Raw genomic sequence first — 21,265 nt, forward strand, 5'->3', positions numbered from 1 at the left:
ATGTACTATCGAGAAGCTCAGTAGCAACTAGTTTTTTTTAGACATCAGCTCCAAGTATGTTTCAAGTTCACATCACTATCTTGACTTGGAAATATATTGCTTATCTATTCTGTTGTGTTAAAGTTTTTAAATTCCATACTCAGCAATACTGTACGCACCACCACTTTCTGAACGGCAATTAGCGATGGACAACACAGGTTAGACCTTTCTACCAATATCTACATCTCATAAATGGATGCATGAGTCCTGGTGATTAATCTTCAATTTCTCGTGCTTAATCGTGGAAGGCTGGCGACCTGAGCAACACATGGATCTCTGGGGCTACCGAAGTCAAAGAAGTCCTTCAGTTTGAGTTAATAAAATGTGAGGCTGGATGAACACAGCAGGCCAATTTTATTATCTTGGAATCTCCAGCATCTGCAGTTCCCATTATCTCCTTCAGTTTGAGTGTTGGCCCGGTTCCAATTGAGCAGTGATGGAAACAGGACAGGGACCCGGGGCTCAGGCCGGTTAAAGTCCCTACCATCAGTCACCCATTAAACTCGGGCTGGAGCATTGGGAGCACGATTCCTCCGCACAGATTAGACTTTCAGGACAAAATCAGAAACCATGGGGACGGGAGGGAGCAAAAAGGGAATATCATTCGACTGTGTGTGACATAATTAGGCGAAACTTCGATTCTCGGTCTTTGAAACAAAATCCGTGGTAAGCAGAGAAACCCTTCACTACGCTCACACACCCCCAGCCCGCGGGAAGGCGAGCTTAAAGGACAAAGTCCACTTGGATCCATCTGCTCTCCGTAGTTGCGGCACATTTGGGGGTGGGGGGAGATTAGTTTCGGTGCGGGAGCGGAGGGAAAGCACGGCCAAGTGAGTAGGTTCACAACAATTACACCGTTCATGTCGGTTCAGACGGTCCCGAATACTAACACTCACTGCTCCCCTTCCCGTTAGCACCTTACTGCGGTACTGGCGGCACATTGAGTCAGGTAATGACACACTCCGCCCTTCCGCCTCTCTTTGGTGTGGTGGTCGCGAACCGCCCGGGGCTGGGCCCACCATCCTGGCCCGGTCTCCATGGCGACGGCGCCGTGCACCCTGGGAGAGGGAGCCCGGGCGTGGTCTGTATTCGCAATAACGAGAGGTAAATCCGTATGTCCGTGTATCACCGTATAGAACCCCAGCAAAAAACAAACAAAAACTGGCTGCCTCCTGACTTCGATGGCGGCACTTGTTTATCTTTCCACGTCTCCTTTTCTTCGGAGTGACGAAAACCCGTCGCTGATACATACCGACAGACAAGGCTACTCATCCGTGCCCCTTCCAACAGAGTCTTCAGTTTGGAAATCATTGTGTCTTGCGTGTTTCAGGGGAAAAAAAATTACTGTTGAGGCCGAAATTTTGAACCGTAAGCTTGGAGCTGCTGGGCATGTAGTGGGTCAGGTTAGCATTCATTTCGACAGGACTACATTACAGGAGCAGAAATGTACTGCTGAGGCTCTACAGCATTCTAGTTAGACTGCATTTGGAGTACAGTTTTGGGCAGAAAAATGGATGTGTCCTAGTCTCAGTTATCTTCAGCTGCTTCATCAATGAACTTCCTTTCATCATAAGGTTAGAAAAGTGATGTTTGCTGGTAGTTGCATAAACTGACCCTCTGTAGAGTGACCCTAAAGAAGGATGCTGGCTATGGAGATGTTGCAGAGGAGGGTTCAAATAATGATCCCAGAGATGAAGGGCTTGTCGAATGGTGTGTGGTTCAGGACTTTCATTGTTACTTGAGGGAGTTTAGAAGAATAAGAGGGGAATCTTATTCAAACTTACAGAATCCTGAAAGTTCTGGATAGAGTGGATGTGGAGAAAATTTTTTTTCATCAGTTACAGATGCTAGGACTTGAGGCCAGAGCTTCAGTACTGCCTACTCCACAGTAAGGAAACTACTATTGTGCCAGAAGAGTCCTCAGTTCCTCAGGGTAGGTGTCTTTAATTAGTGTTGATGGATTTCTTAACCGACCTCTAGAGCAAATGGGACTTAAAGGCACCACTCCTGGCCCAAAGGTAGAGAAATTGCCACTGCACCACGAGAACCCTATAGTTTTTAAGGGTACATATTGTGAATAGTTTTAATCAACATGTTCAAAAGCATCATGACATACCTTTGGAACAGGTGGGATCTGAACCTGGGCCTTCTAATTCAGAGGTATGGACACAACAGCTGCATCACAAGAGCCCTGCTGTTCCTCAGGGTGGATATTTTTAATTAACCTGTTCAAATGTGTAATGGCACATCTCAGGAGCAGGTGGGACTTTAAACTCATGTCTTCTGGCTCAAAGGTAGGGGTGGCTAGCACTGTCCCACAAGAGCCTAACTCCTTAGGGTAGTGTCCCAGTTTCCGTTATCTTCAGCTGCTTCATCAATGAACTTTCTTTCATCACAAGGTTAGAAAGGTGATGTTTGCTGATAGTTGCATAAACCGACCCTCTGTAGAGCGACCCACTCTATTCCTGTAACCCTGCATTTACCACGGCTGATTCATCTAGCCTGCACATCTTTGGACCACAAAGGAAACTGGAACAGAAACCCGTACAGACACTGGGGGTCATGTGCAAAATCTTCACACTACCCAATGCTTGAATCAAACCTGGATTCCTGCCACTATGAGGCTGCAGTGCTGACCACTGTGCCACATGTCCGTATGCATCTGGATCTGGACAGCATTCAGACTTAGGCTGAGAAGTCACAAGTAATATATGTACTACACAATTGTCAAGAGACAATTATTTCTAACAAAGAAGTGTCTTAACCAAATCTCCTTTATTTATGAGCATTCCTTCATTCATTCCCCCGCTATTAACATCCTCGGGATTGCCATTGACCAGAAACTGAACCGAACCAATCAGGTGAATACCATGGTACAACAGTAGGTTAGATGTTGGGAATTGAAGGCAACCCTATGATGGGGGAAGCACCTCCTAACTACTAAGTGCCATTCACCATTTATAAAACACAGGTCAATAGTGCGATGGAATGCTCTCTGGATGAGTACAGCTCCAACAACAGTCAAAGTGCTTGATGCCTCCCAGGAGAAAGCAGCCTGCTTTGTCGGTACCCATCCATCAACTTAAATATGCCAGCAGCACACTGTGATAATCATGTGCACCAACAATGCAAAATGCATTGCCACAACTTGTCACATCTCCTTCAGCAGCACCTAAACTCACAACCTGTACCATCTAGAAGGACAAGGGCAGCTTGAATGTGCTTACACTACTATCTGCAAATTCCTCTCCAAGCCACACAATAACCTGATTTTGAACAAAGTAACCAGTCCTTCACTGTTGCCAATTCATGATCTTGGAACTCCTTAACAATGTTGTAGAAGGAACCGAAGCGGATAGGCTGTACTGAAGGCTGCACGCCACCACCTGTTTGAATGAGATTAGGGATAGGCAATACAGGTTGGCCGACTCAGTGATGCCTGTGTCCTGTGAAACGATTTTTAAAATGGGAAGGAAGTAACAATTGGCATTTATGTAATGCTTCTAATGTATTAAAATATCCAAAACAACAACTTACAATACACAGCGCTTTTATTGTAAAGTTGCATGGAAGGTACTTTAGACAAAATTTGATTCTTTGTCACATAAGAGAATATGGGAATGACAGGCTAAAGTTTAGATTAAAAATGTGGACTTTAGGGAGCATTCTTAAATAAAGACCAAAAGGTAGAGAGGCAGAGAGTCTTAGGGACATAATCCAGAGTTTAGATTTGAATTCTGTGAAAGAAAGAAGGCACTGTGTCTTTGGCAAATTTGTACTGAAACACCCTTTCCAGAACGCCTTTCTTTTTATTGGTGGATGTAGGTATAGGGGTTAAACATATGTGTTCATCAAGGTGGTGGCACTAATAAAAATACAACTATCATAAAACAGAAGCAATTTTCATTTGTGGTATTTCCAAAACACTTTTTTCGGGAAAAATGTTTGAACTGAGGGAAGTTCTTTAGAGAGTCAGGTAGACTTTTGGGAGTCTTAAGAATAGATATTAATATGCATGAAAGCTGGGTAAGCTGTGTGCAACTGTCAAACTGTCATGTTAGTTAAACCCCAAGTGTTTTAAAGTTTTGAAAAAATCCAGATACACTTGAAAGAAATTGGTGCTTGCTATTTCTTGACGTAATGTGTATTGCAGCTTCACAGTTTGCACGACCTATCATTATAACAGTGGGGGTCTGTGTTCATAGTTGGATTGACAACTCCAAGTAGTTACAACAATATTAGCATAGTGGAGCTATGAATATAAATATTTGTGTTGACATGAAAGGAGATGGTAAAGGAAATACTTGTTTTTGTAAGGATTAAGTAGTTGAAGATCTTTAATCCCAAGATCTCTGATCAAGATCTCAAGAAATCTGGAGATCTCAAATGTATTGTAAGAGCTTTTGTCAATTTTTTTTTCAAAAAATTAAGTTTGTAATAATGTATAGAATGTTATTTAATCTCACCATGGCTAATTATGCCTGTCTAATAGTAGATACTGCTGAGTTGGCATAGAGTACCTAAGAATAAATGCTGGTGGATGGGAAATGTACATTAACCTGAGTTGGCATTAAGTTTGCCTGGTGTTTTAAATGGCTGTGAGGATGAGTGGAAGAAAGATATCAGGATTATATGCATTGGCATAGGGGCTTTAATACAAAGACATAGGAAATAGGAGTATGCCATTTGGCCTATTAAACCTGCTCTGCCATTCAAATCGATTATGGCAAATCTTCAACCCCAATGCCATTTTCCCACACTATGTCCTTATCCCTTGATATTGTCACTATGTAGAACCCTATTGATTTCCATCTTGAATATACTCAATGACCAAACATCCATTGCCTTCTGAAGTAGAGAATGCACTCTGGGTTATGTCATGAATGGCCTTCCCTTGAACCTATTTTCTAAGTTCCACAATCTTATTGTGCTCTGAGTGAAGAAATTCTTCCTTATCTCAGTCTACCTCTTACTATGAGAGTGTTTCTTGATCCTTGAACACCTCCCAGTAAGCTTTAACAGCCTCCCTGTTTCTACCTTATCAAACCTGACAGAATTTTTGTGTACTTCAATGAATATGTAGATCCAGGTCTACTTACCTCATTCTCTCCTCGCAGAACAATTCTGCCATCGCAGGAATCAACTTAATCGCACTTATTCTGTGGCAAGTATATCTTTCTTCAGATAGGGAGACCAAAATTGTGCATTATACCAAAAGGTCGTATGTATGAATGACTTGGTATGAATTAGAACTAAGTTGATATGTTGGGTTTCAGGGGCCATGTGGTAGAAAGGCAAAGATCGAGCAAGGTGTAAGGGACTGTGGGTATGGAGTGTTTAGGGGGTGGTGAGTGGATTTGAGGGCTTGAATACTGTTTTTGCTTTTATTCCTTTTTTGAACAGCTGGAACAAAAATGGCTGAGGAAAGCCTTTTCCACATCCCACCTCTGCACATGACAGTCCCCCTGGCAGCCTCTGAATTCTTTCTGGGAGTGGTAGACCTGAATCCAGCTAGCGCTTGCACCCCAGGAATGAAATCAAGTCATTTTAAGCATACTTTCCTGAGTTGGCTGTGCAGAGTTAGGAATTTTCCTGACTCCAATTCTGTTAGGAATGAAAATTTGGACCTTAGTTTCTCAAAGCACCTTGGGTGAAGCAAAAAGAAAGTCTCATATGTGATGACTTGAATTAGAGGAGGGTGAAGATCTTCCAGGATTGTAGGGCTGGAGAAGGTTACAGAACCAAAATTGGTGAGGCCATGGAGCCAATTTTTAATCTATTCATAATACGTTAACATCTCAGATGACACCAACATTTTTGACAAGTATCACCACGGTTAGCTATGCCTGTCCAATAAAGAAAAGGCTGGTGTGCTTGCTGGTTTCAGTCACTGTTGTTGATGTGGTGTAGTTATTTCATTAGTGTTACCAGACATGGGTTTCAATATTTTGACCCAGCAGTGATGAAGGAATGGCTATATATTTCCAAGTCAGGATAGTATGTAATTTGGTGGTATTCCATGCCTTGCTTCTCTTGGTCACGTAGACCACAGATTTGTGAAGTGCTCATGAAGTAGTTAGCAAGATGCAACAGTTCATATTTCTAATGTCTAGCACCCTTCTGACTTGTGCTTGAGGATGCTGGAAAGGCATCAGGAGATAAGTCACTCACACAGAATACCAAACCTCTGACTTGCTTTTGTTGTCACAACATCAGTGTAGCTCATCCAGTTAAATTTCTGGTTAAGCTAACTCCCAGGAGGTTGATGGTGGGACATTTTGCCGATGGTAATGATATTGAATGTGAAGCAGATGCCATTAAATATTTTGGAGGTGGCCCTTAACAGGCATCTGAGTGACGTAGATGCTACCTGCTGTTTCCCAGTTCAAGCCTGAATGCTGTCTACATTTCTCACAAAATGAAGCTTTTCAAATTGGTGGAGAGAGTGGTCAGCTTCATTGTCAAAGGATTGCAAATAAAGCTTGAACATTAATCATCAAATATTCCCACTTTTGCTAGAGAAAAGTCAATGATGAAGTGGCTGGTTGGGCCTTGGATACTGCACTGAGAAATTGATGGAGAAAAAGGCATGCTAGTGTTAACAGAGAGAGTGAAAGGGATTAACATCTGCCTCTGACAGACAATGCATTTGATGGAACATAGTGTTTCTGTGAATTGGGTCAGTAGAGATAGGGTGAGCCCATCTGTTAAAAGCCAATTGTTACCTTTCGCCTTTTTTAGTTTATAAGTCTGTTTATTGTGAAGCATGAAAGTTTTAAAAATTAATCTGAATGACTTATTTTTAATGTGAAAATTCCAAATTTGATCCTTTTAACTTTGGAATTTCTCCTTCAGACTCTATATGCTTATGTCTTATGTGCCAACACAAGTGAATGAATGTTTTGTGTACTTATTGCTTAAGGTACAAAGCCCATGTAACTACTTGTTTTTGCAAGCTTGAACTGTTCTTGAGTCAACAACTTTTTGCGAGTTGTGTTTTTTTTAATGTTGTTGAACAACTTCTGTTAATTTTTCTGAAGGCATGAGTGTGTGTATGTCTTCTGATATCAATTTTTAAAGATGCACCAAGAAGGTGCTTTTTTGCCTCACACCAAATGGTCCATTTCCAAATCTCGGCCAAACTTTAATTTGACAGTCCAAAAAGTCAAAAAATGTCGCAAATGGAATCCTGCTATTTGAGATTTTAACACATTCCGTTGAGCAGAAAGCAAGGACATCAATCCAAAGGTGGCAAGTTAAATTCAGTGGTGTTTGCATATGTCCTGTGTACAGTCTGTTGCCACCAGCTTTCCATTCCCACCCATCTGGTAGTCAATTTGAATATGTTCAAGCTTTGTTTGCAATCCTTAGACAACAAAGCTGCCCACTCTGTCCACCAATTGGAGATGCATATAAGAAAGCTGCCAATCTTTATTAAAAGCAATCTTCCTGTTGGGGTTGACAGGCCTTTATGTTCCTGGCCTTGCTGGTCACATTGTATGCCACCAGGTACTTGTGTAATTCCCTTCCTCTTCCCCCAGTGGGAAGATTTTCAACAAAAGTTAAACGGGAGGATTTAGGATTGATATTGACCACTCTATGAAAGTTTTGAGTTCATGTGAAATGGTTGGCAAATGACAAATGCTGTGTTCTTAATATAGCTGATGAATTAGCTGTTGGTTTTGATGCTTCTGCTCAGAAATGCCATGGAGGGAATGTAAAAAGAAGTAGGAAGGCCAGCTTCGGTTAAAAACAAAAACAGAAGTTGCTGGAAAAGCTCAGCAGGTTTGGCAGCATCTGTGAATTAAAAATCAGAGTTAATGTTTTGGGTCTGGTGACTTTTCCTCAGAACTGATGGTAGCTAGGAAAATTGTATCAGTGATAATGGGAACTGCAGATGCTGGAGAATCCAAGATAATGAAATGTGAGGCTGGATGAACACAGCAGGCCCAGCAGCATCTCAGGAGCACAAAAGCTGACGTTTCGGGCCTAGACCCTTCATCAGAGAGGGGGATGGGGAGAGGGTTCTGGAATAAATAGGGAGAGAGGGGGAGGCGGACCGAAGATGGAGAGAAAAGAAGATAGGTGGAGAGGAGAGTATAGGTGGGGAGGTAGGGAGGGGATAGGTCAGTCCAGGGAAGACGGACAGGTCAAGGAGGTGGGATGAGGTTAGTAGGTAGGAGATGGAGGTGCGGCTTGAGGTGGGAGGAAGGGATGGGTGAGAGGAAGAACAGGTTAGGGAGGCAGAGACAGGTTGGACTGGTTTTGGGATGCAGTGGGTGGAGGGGAAGAGCTGGGCTGGTTGTGTGGTGCAGTGGGGGGAGGGGACGAACTGGGCTGGTTTTGGGATACGGTGGGGGAAGGGGAGATTTTGAAGCTGGTGAAGTCCACATTGATACCATTGGGCTGCAGGGTTCCCAAGCGGAATATGAGTTGCTGTTCCTGCAACCTTCGGGTGGCATCATTGTGGCACTGCAAGAGGCCTGTGATGGACATGTTATCTAAAGAATGGGAGGGGGAGTGGAAATGGTTTGCGACTGGGAGGTGCAGTTGTTTATTGCGAACTGAGCGGAGGTGTTCTGCAAAGTGGTCCCCAAGCCTCCACTTGGTTTCCCCAATGTAGAGGAAGCCACACCGGGTACAGTGGATGCAGTATACCACATTGGCAGTTGTGCAGGTGAACCTCTGCTTAATGTGGAAAGTCATCTTGGGGCCTGGGATGGGGGTGAGGGAGGAGGTGTGGGGGCAAGTGTAGTATATCCTGCAATTGCAGGAGAAGGTGCCGGGTGTGGTGGGGTTGGAGGGCAGTGTGGAACGAACAAGGGAGTCACGGAGAGAGTGGTCTCTCCGGAAAGCAGACAGGGGTGGGGATGGAAAAATGTCTTGGGTGGTGGGGTCGGATTGTAGGTGGTGTAGGTGTCGGAGGATGATGCGTTGTATCCGGAGGTTGGTGGGGTGGTGTGTGAGAACGAGGGGGATCCTCTTTGGGCGGTTGTGGCGGGGGCGGGGTGTGAGGGATGTGTTGCGGGAAATGCGGGAGACGTGGTCAAGGGCGTTCTCGACCACTGTGGGGGGAAAGTTGCGGTCCTTGAAGAACTTGGACATCTGGGATGTGCGGGAGTGGAAGTCCCTCTTCCGCACCTACACAGGCCCCAAACCCCACCTCTTCCTCCGTTACATTGATGACTGTATCGGTGCCGCCTCTTGCTCCCCAGAGGAGCTCGAACAGTTCATCCACTTCACCAACACCTTCCACCCCAACCTTCAGTTCACCTGGGCCATCTCCAGCACATCCCTCACCTTCCTGGATCTCTCAGTCTCCATCTCAGGCAACCAGCTTGTAACTGATGTCCATTTCAAGCCCACTGACACTCACAGCTACCTAGAATACACCTCCTCCCACCCACCCTCCTGCAAATATTCCATCCCCTATTCCCAATTCCTCCGCCTCCGCCGCATCTGCTCCCACGATGAGGCATTCCATTCCCGCACATCCCAGATGTCCAAGTTCTTCAAGGATCGCAACTTTCCCCCCAAAGTGGTCGAGAACGCCCTTGACTGTGTCTCTCGCATTTCCCGCAACACATCCCTCACACCCCGCCCCCGCCACAACCGCCCAAAGAGGATCCCCCTCGTTCTCACACACCACCCGGCCAACCTCCAGATACAACGCATCATCCTCTGACACTTCCGCCATCTACAATCCAACCCCACCACCCTGCAGCCCAATGGTATCAATGTGGACTTCACAAGCTTCAAAATCTCCCCTTCCACCACCCCATTTTTCCATCCCCACCCCTGTCTGCTTTCCGGAGAGACCACTCTCTCCGTGACTCCCTTGTTCGCTCCACACTGCCCTCCAACCCCACCACACTCGGCACCTTCCCCTGCAATTGCAGGAAATGCTACACTTGCCCCCACACCTCCTCCCTCACCCCTATCCCAGGCCCCAAGATGACTTTCCACATTAAGCAGAGGTTCACCTGCACAACTGCCAATGTGGTATACTGCATCCACTGTACCCGGTGTGGCTTCCTCTACATTGGGGTAACCAAGCGGAGGCTTGGGGACCACTTTGCAGAACACCTCCGCTCGGTTCGGAATAAACAACTGCACCTCCCAGTCGCAAACCATTTCCACTCCCCCTCCCATTCTTTAGATGATATGTCCATCATGGGCCTCTTGCAGTGCCACAATGATGCCACCCGAAGGTTGCAGGAACAGCAACTCATATTCCGCTTGGGAACCCTGCAGCCCAATGGTATCAATGTGGACTTCACAAGCTTCAAAATCTTCCCTTCCCCCACCGCATCCCAAAACCAGCCCAGTTCGTCCCCTCCACCCACTGCTTCCCAAAACCAGTCTAACCTGTCTCTGCCTCCCTAACCTGTTCTTCCTCTCACCCATCCGTTCCTCCCACCCCAAGCCGCACCTCCATCTCACACCTACTAACCTCATCCCACCTCCTTGACCTGTCCGTCTTCCCTGGACTGACCTATCCCCTCCCCACCTATACTCTCCTCTCCACCTATCGTCTCTCCATCTTTGGTCTGCCTCCCCCTCTCTCCCTATTTATTCCAGAACCCTCACCCCATCCCCCTCTCTGATGAAGGGTCTAGGCCCGAAACGTCAGCTTTTGTGCTCCTGAGATGCTGCTGGGCCTGCTGTGTTCATCCAGCCTCACATTTCAGTAGCTAGGAAAATGTCAGTTTATATGCAGCTTTGGTTAATGTTCATTGATTGAACTGAAATTTTCAGTACTGTACAGCTTGATTTTATGGACTTTGACATACCCAAATTCGGTGTGGCCATTACAAGAGCTATACAAAAATGCTTTTAAGAATATTCAGAGTTAGTGATAGACATGGAAACCAATTTCAGTTTCGGAAGAGGGTTATACTGGTGTGTCACCCATTCTTTTTAGTGCTGTGAGAAAGGTAACGAGGCTTTTGCAGGAATTTTTATCAAAGAGATGTGACAGTGTCATGGGAGGGCATGGCATATGAAATTTCAGGTATACGGACTGGCTCACATTCATAGCCAGAGCAAAGGACAAGCTAGAGATTATAACAGACCTAGTAAAAAAGAAGAGTTTGTAAACTGAACATCAAAGAGACAGAGACCGAAAGAGGCAAATGGTCTAGATTAGAAGGGGTGGACGCTAGGAAGTTGTTTCCGTTAGGCGGGGAGACTAGGACCCTTGAGCACAGCCTTAAAATTTGAGGGGGTAAATTTAAAACTGGAATGAGATGACATTTCTTCAGCCAGAGAGTGGTGGGCTTGTGGAATTCATTGCCAAGGAGTGCAGTGGAGGCTGGGACGTTGGATGCCTTCAAGGCAGAGATCGACAAATTCTTGATCTCAAGGAATCAAGGGCTACAGGGAGAGTGCAGGGAAGTGGAGTTGAAATGCCCATCAGCCATGATTTAAATGGTGGAATGGACTTGATGGGCCGAATGATCTTACTTCCACTCCTATGTCTTAACGTCTTATGGTCTTATTACCAGTCCTGATACCGAGACAGTGAAGAAATTCAGCTGTGTGTTTTCAGTGATAAACACAAAAGCTATGTCCAATCTTATGTAACGGAGGAGTTAATTCTAACTGTGTAGTATGCTCGCAAAGTAGAATCAGCATTCTCACAGGAAGTGATGTGATTTAACATAACCTTCCTGTCTCTTTTAGAAAACACTAAAAATGCCGAAGTAGTAAGAGGTATTCCAATAAAAGTTAACGTTTTGCAAACAGGATTATTGTTGGAGTCCTGAATGAAACAATGTCTGAGATAATAGGAACTGCAGATGCTGGAGAATCCAAGATAATAAAATGTGAGGCTGGATGAACATAGCAGGCCAAGCAGCATCTCAGGAGCACAAAAGCTGACGTTTCGGGCCTAGACCCCCTCTGATGAAGCGTCTAGGCCCGAAACGTCAGCTTTTGTGCTCCTGAGATGCTGCTTGGCCTGCTGTGTTCATCCAGCCTCACATGAAACAATGTCTGACTATGTGCAGTTTCTTCGAATCCCGACAGTGTGGAAACAGGATCTTCGGCCCAACAAATCCACACCAACCCACACAGCATCCCACCCAGACCCGCATAACTCACCTACTCTACGCATCCCTGAACACAGTTGGCAATTTAGCTTGACCAATCACCTAAACTGCACATCTTTGGACTGTCGGAGGAAACCCACATAGACATGGGGAGGATGTGAAAATTCCATACAGACAGTCGCCTGATGATGGAACCAAACCCGGGCCCCTGGTGCTGTGAGGCAGCAGTGCTTGCCACTGTGCCATCTCTGGTTGAGAGGTGATTTAACACTAACAAAGCAAAATCGACTGATTGTACAAACTGAGGTCAGGAGGCAAAATCAATTAGTGATTTGGGGTGGCAGAAAGAACGGTATCCCAAAAAAAAGACTCATTGGAGTATGTTAAATTTAAAAGCAGAGGGGTGGCTAAACAAAAAGCTGAAGAGGTAGGAGGCACATTCACCAACAGCCCCAGCTAACTGTAATCAGTGAGGGAAGAAAAAAATATTGGCATGAAAATTGAATTGCCAACAAGACTAATGCCATTTTTGCAAGAAGAATGGTCATTTTCAGGCTGTGTGTTGCAACAAAAAGCCTGTGCGGAATGTGTAAAAAAGTGAAGCCTTCAAAGATAGCAAGATTTCTGAAAGAGAAGTTATTAATGATATTGAAATGTCTTTCCAATTTCCAAATGCATCTGTATGAAGCTGCAATAACTTGTAGTGAGTTACTAGTGTCTTGCATTACACTCCTTGGAAGTAAGACTTGGACTTGGAAAATAAAGATATGAAAATAACAGCTTTTAAAATGTGTTGATGACAGAAGATTCTCAAGAATCAAGATATGCAGGAAGAAAAGTGAATGGGTTAGATCTGGAGTAGAAGTTCAAGAATCAAAAGTTTGGCTAAGTACCCTCGAAGAAAGACAGATAAAAATGGACATTGGAAACAGAGACGTGTCATGTTTGTCCTGGCAACGGTTGAACGAGGAACTGGGGATAAAAACAGGAGCAGCAGAAGAAGAAAAATTAGATAGGTAAATAACCTGAGACATGGGACGAAGAGAGTCAAAGGAAACCAGTGTAAAAGCAAACTAATGACCTCACTGAAGCTATAGTGACAATGAACAATAGATTGAGAGGAGTCGTGACTATAAGATCATTAAAAAAAACACCCAACTGAGAAAAGACCATTTAGCTGAGTACAGCTTTGCTTCATCATAGAATTTCTTGTCACTTTACCGTTTTGGCCTGCATGTGTTTTGGGAGATGTCTGTTGCTGGCAAAATTGGATTTATTGCTCATTCCTAGTTTTCCCAAGGGCTTAAGGCTCCTTAAAGATAATCAAGGTTTGTGTTGTACCTCAGGAGATGTCACATTAGTTTTCATTGTGGAGAAAGAAATGGAACCTACAGAACTCAGGGAAATAATATTGATGTTTTGAAAACAGCTTGCATTACAGAAGAGAAAGTGGGAGCTCTTGGAAAACACAAAGGTGGATAAATCTCTGAGAACTGATGAAGTGTATCCCAGGACATTGTGGGAAGTTAGAGAGGAAATTGTGGGGCCCCTAGAAGAAATATCTATTATCTATAACCACGGGTGAGGTGCCAGAGAACTGGAGGGTGGTTAAGGTCATACATTTATTTAAGAAAGGCTTTGAGGAGAAGCTTAGGAACTATACATCTGTAAGTCTGACATTAGTGGTGGGTAAGTTGTTGGAGGTGTTTTTGAAGGGTAGGAGTTACCTGTATTTGGAGAGGCTTGGAAATGATTAGGAATAGTCAGCATGATTTTGTGCAAGGGTAATCGTGTTTCACAAACTTGCTTGAGTTTTTTGAGAATGTAACCAAGAAGAGTGAGGCGGGTAGAGTGGGAGACGTTGTTTACTTGTACTTTAGTAATGCCTTTGATAATGTTACAATTGGTAGACTAATTATTAAAATTAGATCACATGGGATTCATGGTGAGCTTGCCCATTGGGTACAAAATTGGCTTGATGGTAGGAGACAGAGGGCGGTAATGGAGGGTTGTTTTTCGGAGGTCTCTGACCAGCAGTGTTCCACAGGGATCGCTACTGGGCCCACTTTTGTTTGTCATTTATATAAACGTTTGGGGTGAAAATATAGAAGGCATGGTTAGTAAGTTTGTATATAACACTAAAATTGGTCGTATAGTGGGCATAGAGAAAGGTTATCTTAGATTACAAAGAGATCTTGATCATTTAGGTCAGTGGTCTGAATGGCAGATGGAGTTTAATTTGAATAAATGCAAGATGTTGCATTTTGGTAAAACAAACAAGGGCAGGTCTTATACAATTAATGGCGGAGCCCTGGGTAGTGTTGTAGAACAGAGAGACCTAGGGTTCAGGCATATAGTTCTTTGAAACTTGCACCACATATGATAGGATGGTTAAGAAGGCATTTAGCACACTTGTCTTCATTGCTCAGACCTTTGAGTAAAGGAATTGGGATGTCATGTTGAGGTTGTACAGGCCATTGGTGAGGCCTCTTCTGGAGTAGTGTGTGCAGTTGTGGTTGCCCTGTTATAAGAAGGATACTATTAAACCGGAGAGCGTTTAGAAAAGATTTATCAGGATGTTGCCGGGAATGGAAGGTTTGAGTTTTAAGGATAGGTTAGGACTTCTTTCACTGGAGCAAATGAGGTTGAGGGGTGACATTATGGAGGTTTATAAAATCATGAGGGGCATCGATAAGGTGAATAGTAAAGGCCTTTTCCTTTAGGTGGGGGAGTTCAAAACTAGAGGGCACATTTTTAAGGTGAGAGGAGGAAGATTTAAAAAGTTCATGCGGGGCAACTTTCTTACGAAGAGACCAAAACAGAAGTTGCTGGAAAACCTCAGCACGTCTGGCAACATCTGTGAAGAGAAATCAGTTAATGTTTCCGGTTTGGTGACCCTTCCTCAGAACTGCACCCTTCCCCAGTCCTGAGGAGGGATCTCTGGACCTGAAATATTAACTCTAATTTCTCTTCGCAAATCCTACCAGATTTGCTGAACTTTTCCAGCAACTTCTGTTTTTGTTTATGATTTACAGCATCTGTAGTTCTCTCATTTTTTTAGTATGTAGAGAGTTGTTAGTGTGTATATTACCCAGGGATACCACAGTGGTATTAATTAGCAATTTCCCAGTTGGGAATCTGAAACTGACTGCCTGTAAGGATGGAAGATGTTGAAGCCCTCACAATGCTTAAGAAGTACTTAGATGTAGACAAATGATGCCAAGGCATTCAAGGCTATGGGCCAAGTGCTAGAAAATGGGATTACAATAGTTAGATGACCAGCACAGACTTGATGAGCAAGGGTATTTTTCTGTGCTGTAGATATCTTATTACTCTACATTGACACGACATGCTCAAATTAAGATTCTTGTCGAGGCCGAGATGATATGTGACTCAGAGAGAAACTCAGGGATACAGAGGTCCCATGGCACTGCTTTTCGTGTACTTCTCAAAATAGACATTTTGGAATAGAGAGGTGGTTTTTAAAGGAAACTTATCTGAGTTGCTGCACTTAATTCATTTTTTTTTAAATGGCAGGTAAGATTATCCTTTATTGTCATGTGTATTCCATTGTTGAAGTACAATGAAAAGCTTTTATAATGTCTGCCTTTTATGATTCCATCTTAGGTTCAAGTACACAAGTACAAATCTTGGATACAAAATGGAATGAAAAGTAGTTGCACTACTTTGCAGAGTTTAAAAAACGTTAGAAATAAGATATCGTTAAACTATTGTCATTATGGTTAGGTAAAAAATTTCAAATTAACATTACATTGTAGCAGCTCAGCGCAGGGCCCCCACATGTGATTTAACCGCCCGTGCCAGACCTCAGTCCAAAGCCTGCCCCCTCTCCACTCCAAACCTCCAATCTGCTCTGCACTGGCACTCAGCTGCTCGAGGTAAGTTCCAGTACTGCCTCCCCGCTACTGGTCTGTACCCTGGACTCTCTCCCTTTGCACTGCTCTGGGACTCATTGCCTGTTCACTGTTGTTCTGGGACTGCTTCCCCATGCACTGCTCCGAGACTCGCTGCCCACGCCTGCCACTGCTCCTGGATTCGCCTACAGAGCAAAGGGGAGAGAAGAAGAAAAACAAAGAATTAAAAAACACAAGTGGAGCAGAGAAACTCTGGCAGGAGTGTCTTACACTGCTGCCATCTTGCCAAGGGCACCCATTTTAAAAAAGCACAAGTAATTTTGTGATTATCTGTACAATTGAATTATCCTCCTCAACAAATAATGACTGTTTTTTGATTAAGAAATTCTATTTGACCTCAAATTGAGTATATTTTTGGGATGTCATTCTGCATTCTTACTCCTGTGTGAAACAAAAACAGTTTTCGAAATCTCTAATTTTGCTCAAGGATGATTGACAATGCCGAGTAAGTGGCCTGAGACGAGCAAAAGGAAACATTCAGTCTCTGTTTGGATAGGAAATGCCATTTCATAAAAAAAAATTAAACTTGTATTATTCCAATTTCATATACGTTGCTTAGATGGTATGTTGAACAAAATATCCTTCCTACAGGGTTTCATTCTCTTCAAAAGTCAGGCACCTTACAAATTGGAATATTGGTAATTGAATTTACCATGTTCTAGCGTTTAGGACGAAAACTACTAAGTTCTGAATAAGCAGCAGTTTCTTTTAATGAGCACAGATAAAAAGCTGGGATCCAAGTGAACTGATAAAAGGAGGAATTAAAACCAGCAGAGGGAAGGAAGAAAAATAAGAACATTCAGGATGATGCACATTCAGTAAAAAGACAGAAAATCAATAGTGACTATCTGCTGGTTTGATGTGTTTATACAGTGAATACTTGACCAGAGATATCTGAAGATTATCCCTTCAACCTGCAAGAATAGTGCATGAGGAGTCTGTTGTCTCACCACTAGTCAATGGAGGAGAATACATCTAGCCTTCATAATACTGTGACCAGTTCAGTAACCGCAGTGTAAATCACATATATGTTATCAGGGAAGAATAGAATAAGAGACAATTGTCATGCGCCCAAGCTTGAAAATCCAAATCCATGCATGAAAGACGGTCATTTGGGTAAGTTACTAGTGTTTGACTTGCATCTGCAGGAATATCTGTAAAGAAGTGAACACTTCTAGCATGGAAGTGGAGAGAAGCAAAAGCTTGTCAAGAAGATTAAGAGACATTCAAAATTGATAGCAAAAATATTCTAGTGATGAGTAGTAACAATTAGGAACTGAAAAGCTATAGCAGTTGAAATTAATGACTAAACAGAAGAGGAAGTACAACAATTGATGGAGAGTTGAACTGAAATATGCTAAAAGAACAAGTTTGAACATAACCAGCCAGAAACAGAATGAGATGATAGGGCAGGAGGAAAATGAGCAGCATAAATCATAGCCTTATTTTAATATAATTTGTTGGAAGTAAATGCTTAAAGAAAATATAAATGCAATTAATTAAACCTATCAGATCATTTTGTTAAGTAAAAAATGAATTGTGATACTTGTCAAATTTATTCAGATAGAAAGTATTATGAAAAAGTTATTGGCCAAGAAATTAGAACACATAGCACTTCATTTTTTAGGTGCAACACAGCATTCCCCAATGATCGGCATGAAGAGCATGCACATTTCCAGCCAGAAGAACAGAGCTGCCATATTGACTAAGGAGGAACAAGAGGCATCCTTTCCCTTGTGTCAAGCAGATAGAGGTTCCCTTTTCATGTCCAAACAATGGACTGAATGCCTGCTTAAAGACAATGCTGCAGCATTGTTTTTGCTTGGAGATGATCGGTACTTGCATTCAAGGATAACAACAGAAAGTAAAAACAGAAATTGCTGTCAAATCTCAGTTTAAATTACATGCCATTTGTGTCCCACTGCAATCACACTTGATCTCAAACCACATTTATTAGAGCCAGTACGGTGGTAGAACATGTCAACAAAAAGCAGTAGGTAAAGAAGTTTGATGTCAAACGTGTCAGGAGCAATGTGGAAATTTCTTTACTATAGGGTAGGGATAAGCAGTCCTGCTTCTCCCAGCTCTACATTGCTTGCTCACTTTTGTGTAAGCATTCCAGAGGGCTCTATCCTTGCGTTAGGAATTCTGAAGGTGAGCCATATGGGACTTGAAACATTAACTTCTTTCCTCTTTCCACAGTAACCACTGAACCTGAAACATTAACTCTGCTTTCTCTACACAGATGCTGCCAGACCTGCTGAGTTTCTCCAGCAATTTATATTTCTGTTTCTGATTTCCAGCATCTGCAATTCTTTGTTTCTTTTTGTTTATTCACAGAAAATGTTTGAGAAACCCAGCAGCATCTGTGCATTAGTTTAAGGAAATTTCATTTTCATTGATAATTCTGAGAAGCATTCTGTGTAAAACAAAGAAATGGCTGCAGCTAGTGTAGAGGGAAATAAACGTTCATATGATATTGTCTGGAAGGTCATCAAAAATTCTCCAGACAAGTCGCACATCGTCAGAACTTCATTTTAGCAACCCCATAACACTGAATAAAAACATAATTCCTCAAAAAATGTTTGCTCGTTTCAAAACTTTGCTGGCACAACTTATAGTGGCCATACAGATTAGTGCCAAAGGCTTACCATCTAATTGATTTGATAAATACTGACAGCTTTCATTTGTGCCTTCAGATTAATTTGATCGGTAAATATTAAAATCTTCCAATCATAGTGGGAAAAAAAATCTTTTACTTGTAATACAGTGACAAGTTGCCACATGAGTTGAAATGCTGAGTGTTGCAAGCTGAGTGTTGGCATGTATGTAGCTTTTTTATTTCACTCAAAATTATTTAAATATACTTTAAATAAGCAGGGCATTGAGCCTTTCGCAATTATAGAAGTACTTACGGTTACAGACTACAGAGGGCATTTAGTCCATCATGCCTCTACAATGGCAACTCAACTAGTCCCACTTGCTTGCCCTTTTCTGCTAGTCCTGCACGTTCTGTCTGTTCATGTGCCTATCCAGTTTGCTTTTGAATGACTCAAATGTGGTGCACTCTACCACACTCCAATGCGGCACATTCTCAATATTGCTTTTTCCTTTGCCAGCCACATAATATCCATGTCTCCTGGTTCTTGACCTTTCCAACAAAGACAGCAGTTTCTCTAAAAATCTTTCTTGACTGCTTATGTCTTTGATCAGTTCTATTTCCAATTGAATACATCAGTACTAATGCTGGGACGCTTGAGCTGTTTGCAGCCTACATTGTCAGTTCATGTACAACTATTTCTAAGCTTTTCTTAAAATAAAAGAAGCTGTAATATCAATATGGTCTGGCATTAGTCGTGCTTTTTTCAGTTTTCAAGCTGTGTCACTATTCTTGATGCTGTTGTCATGACTTTGTATAGATATTAATGAATATAACTTATAATGTACCTTAGTCTCTGTTGAAAAGATACCCTTATTGGAAAACAATGTAATACAAAAATGGATTCTACTTTGTACAGTCCATACTTTGAAAGCTTGAGGAAATAATTGTATGACTTTGTGCGTTCGCTTTGATCCTGACAATGAGCTTCAGTAGATATTCATCCAAACACAGGATAACTGCGTCTTCAGATTCTTCCAGATATTGGTCAAAACACCATCATGTATAAAATAGTAAGTATAATAAATAATAATGACAAACGATACAAACCAACAACTGCGTTTTACCTTCTGACTGCATACCTTGCACTTGTCTCTTGCTGAGTTGTTTAAGTTTCTTTATACCTCTTTCTCTCCTTCTACAGAAGAAGAGCCACAATACTATCTTCACACAGCCCAGTTTTTCAGATTTATCGCATAAATAGGACAGTTGTTTAAGTCCTTGTGAGAGTGTGGTTCTGCCAAACTGACACATTTTAGAACAGTAACATTTGAAGAGTTTGTGTGGTCAAAGGCTATAGTAAATCCTCAGAATAAACTAAGACTGCAGTTTTTAAAATTTATGTCTTATTTAAAATACAATAACCTGTGGAAATCAGAAATTATTGCCCAGATCCAGAATTTTCAGGCTGCAGGAGAGGCTGTGATTTTCTTTTGAATTACCAGGTAATATGTCTCCCAGTTAGCAGGCAAGAAGTGAATATGGTTATATTTCTTTATGCGGCTGACAATAATAGAATTACCACTTTGAAATGTATAAAGGGGAAGTTACTGAGTGCATTCAGTTGCTGGGGAGCCTTACTTGCTAGCTGCTTCAGTTTAGAAACCCTGGATTGCATGGTCCGTTGTGGAACAAAAATCGCTGGCGTTGTTTCCGCTATTTCCTCACTTGTACCCTCAACAGGCAAGACTACCTATTGGCAGTGTAAGCTCAAATAATCAGCTTGATTTGGTAATAGTAGTAATTACGTATTAATTTGCAACATTTTATTTATTTAACTGTAAACCTTCAGCTCTTTCTATTCAAGTTTGGTATAATTGTGTGCTTCATAAATGTTGGTTAATTGGATGACGAATAACATATACTTTGAACATGAAGTTTATCCTTTCCAGGAGGTTATGTAACTGAAGGGAGTTGGATCTGTTTAGGCATTTTACTCCAGACATGGTGAGCATGGAGCAGGCTTAACTGACAGTTGATTTAAAATGTTTCTGTGTATGTAGAACTTTTTTATCTGTGGAATAACATCTTCTGAGCATTTCGGCTCCAATTTTAAGGCTGGATGTGAGTAATAGAAATTCACCATGCTTTCTTGATTTAGGCCCAATTCATTTTAGCTCTACTCCTGTTTTTACATGCCATCTGATACGTGGAAAGTTGGGTGGAAGTGTATAAAATCAGGTGGCCCTGAGGCTGTTTACTGACATTGAAACGTGATGCGAATCTGCTGCCAGGATCATCTTTAGGTCATCCTGCCTTTATAAAGGAGGACATGACAGTCCACATTTAAGGAAACCTAAGCCTTCCTCATGGAACCTGGAAGGACATTCCTGAACCTTGTGTCACAATGAACTTGTAAATACATACACTAATGTGGTTCTCATCCTTTTGTCCCTTTTACCTGGTTGAAAAGCCACTTTGGCTACTCACTCAGGCCATTGAATCTGATCTGCTGTTGAGCTCCAATGATGCCATTGGAACCCAACATGCTGATGTGAAAAAGCACCAGTTGTTTATTTGGCAGCTGTACTAGCATATCTTCTGTAGACCATATGTGTGACCAGAAACCACACAATAAA

The 21,265-nt window shown here is 42.5% G+C and overlaps 1 protein-coding gene across 5 annotated transcripts in view; it reads left to right on the forward strand.

Moving 5' to 3' along the window:
* The window catches only part of fggy (FGGY carbohydrate kinase domain containing), a 490,678-nt gene that overhangs the window by 156,717 nt on the left and 312,696 nt on the right, over positions 1 to 21,265 (forward strand). The window contains exon 1 of one of the 5 annotated variants that reach the window (XM_048538757.2): positions 536 to 705. The exons of 1 other annotated variant lie outside the window; for it this stretch is intronic. The gene's annotated coding sequence lies outside the window, so the exon portion shown is untranslated. Of the gene's footprint in view, positions 1 to 535; positions 706 to 834; positions 870 to 1,016; positions 1,973 to 21,265 lie in introns of those variants that run through there. 3 more of the 5 variants (XM_048538755.2, XM_048538758.2, XM_059647896.1) reach the window with 3 other exon arrangements.

This window comes from Stegostoma tigrinum, chromosome 8 (genome assembly GCF_030684315.1).
Source record: "Stegostoma tigrinum isolate sSteTig4 chromosome 8, sSteTig4.hap1, whole genome shotgun sequence".
NCBI classification, from domain to species: Eukaryota; Metazoa; Chordata; class Chondrichthyes; order Orectolobiformes; family Stegostomatidae; genus Stegostoma; species Stegostoma tigrinum.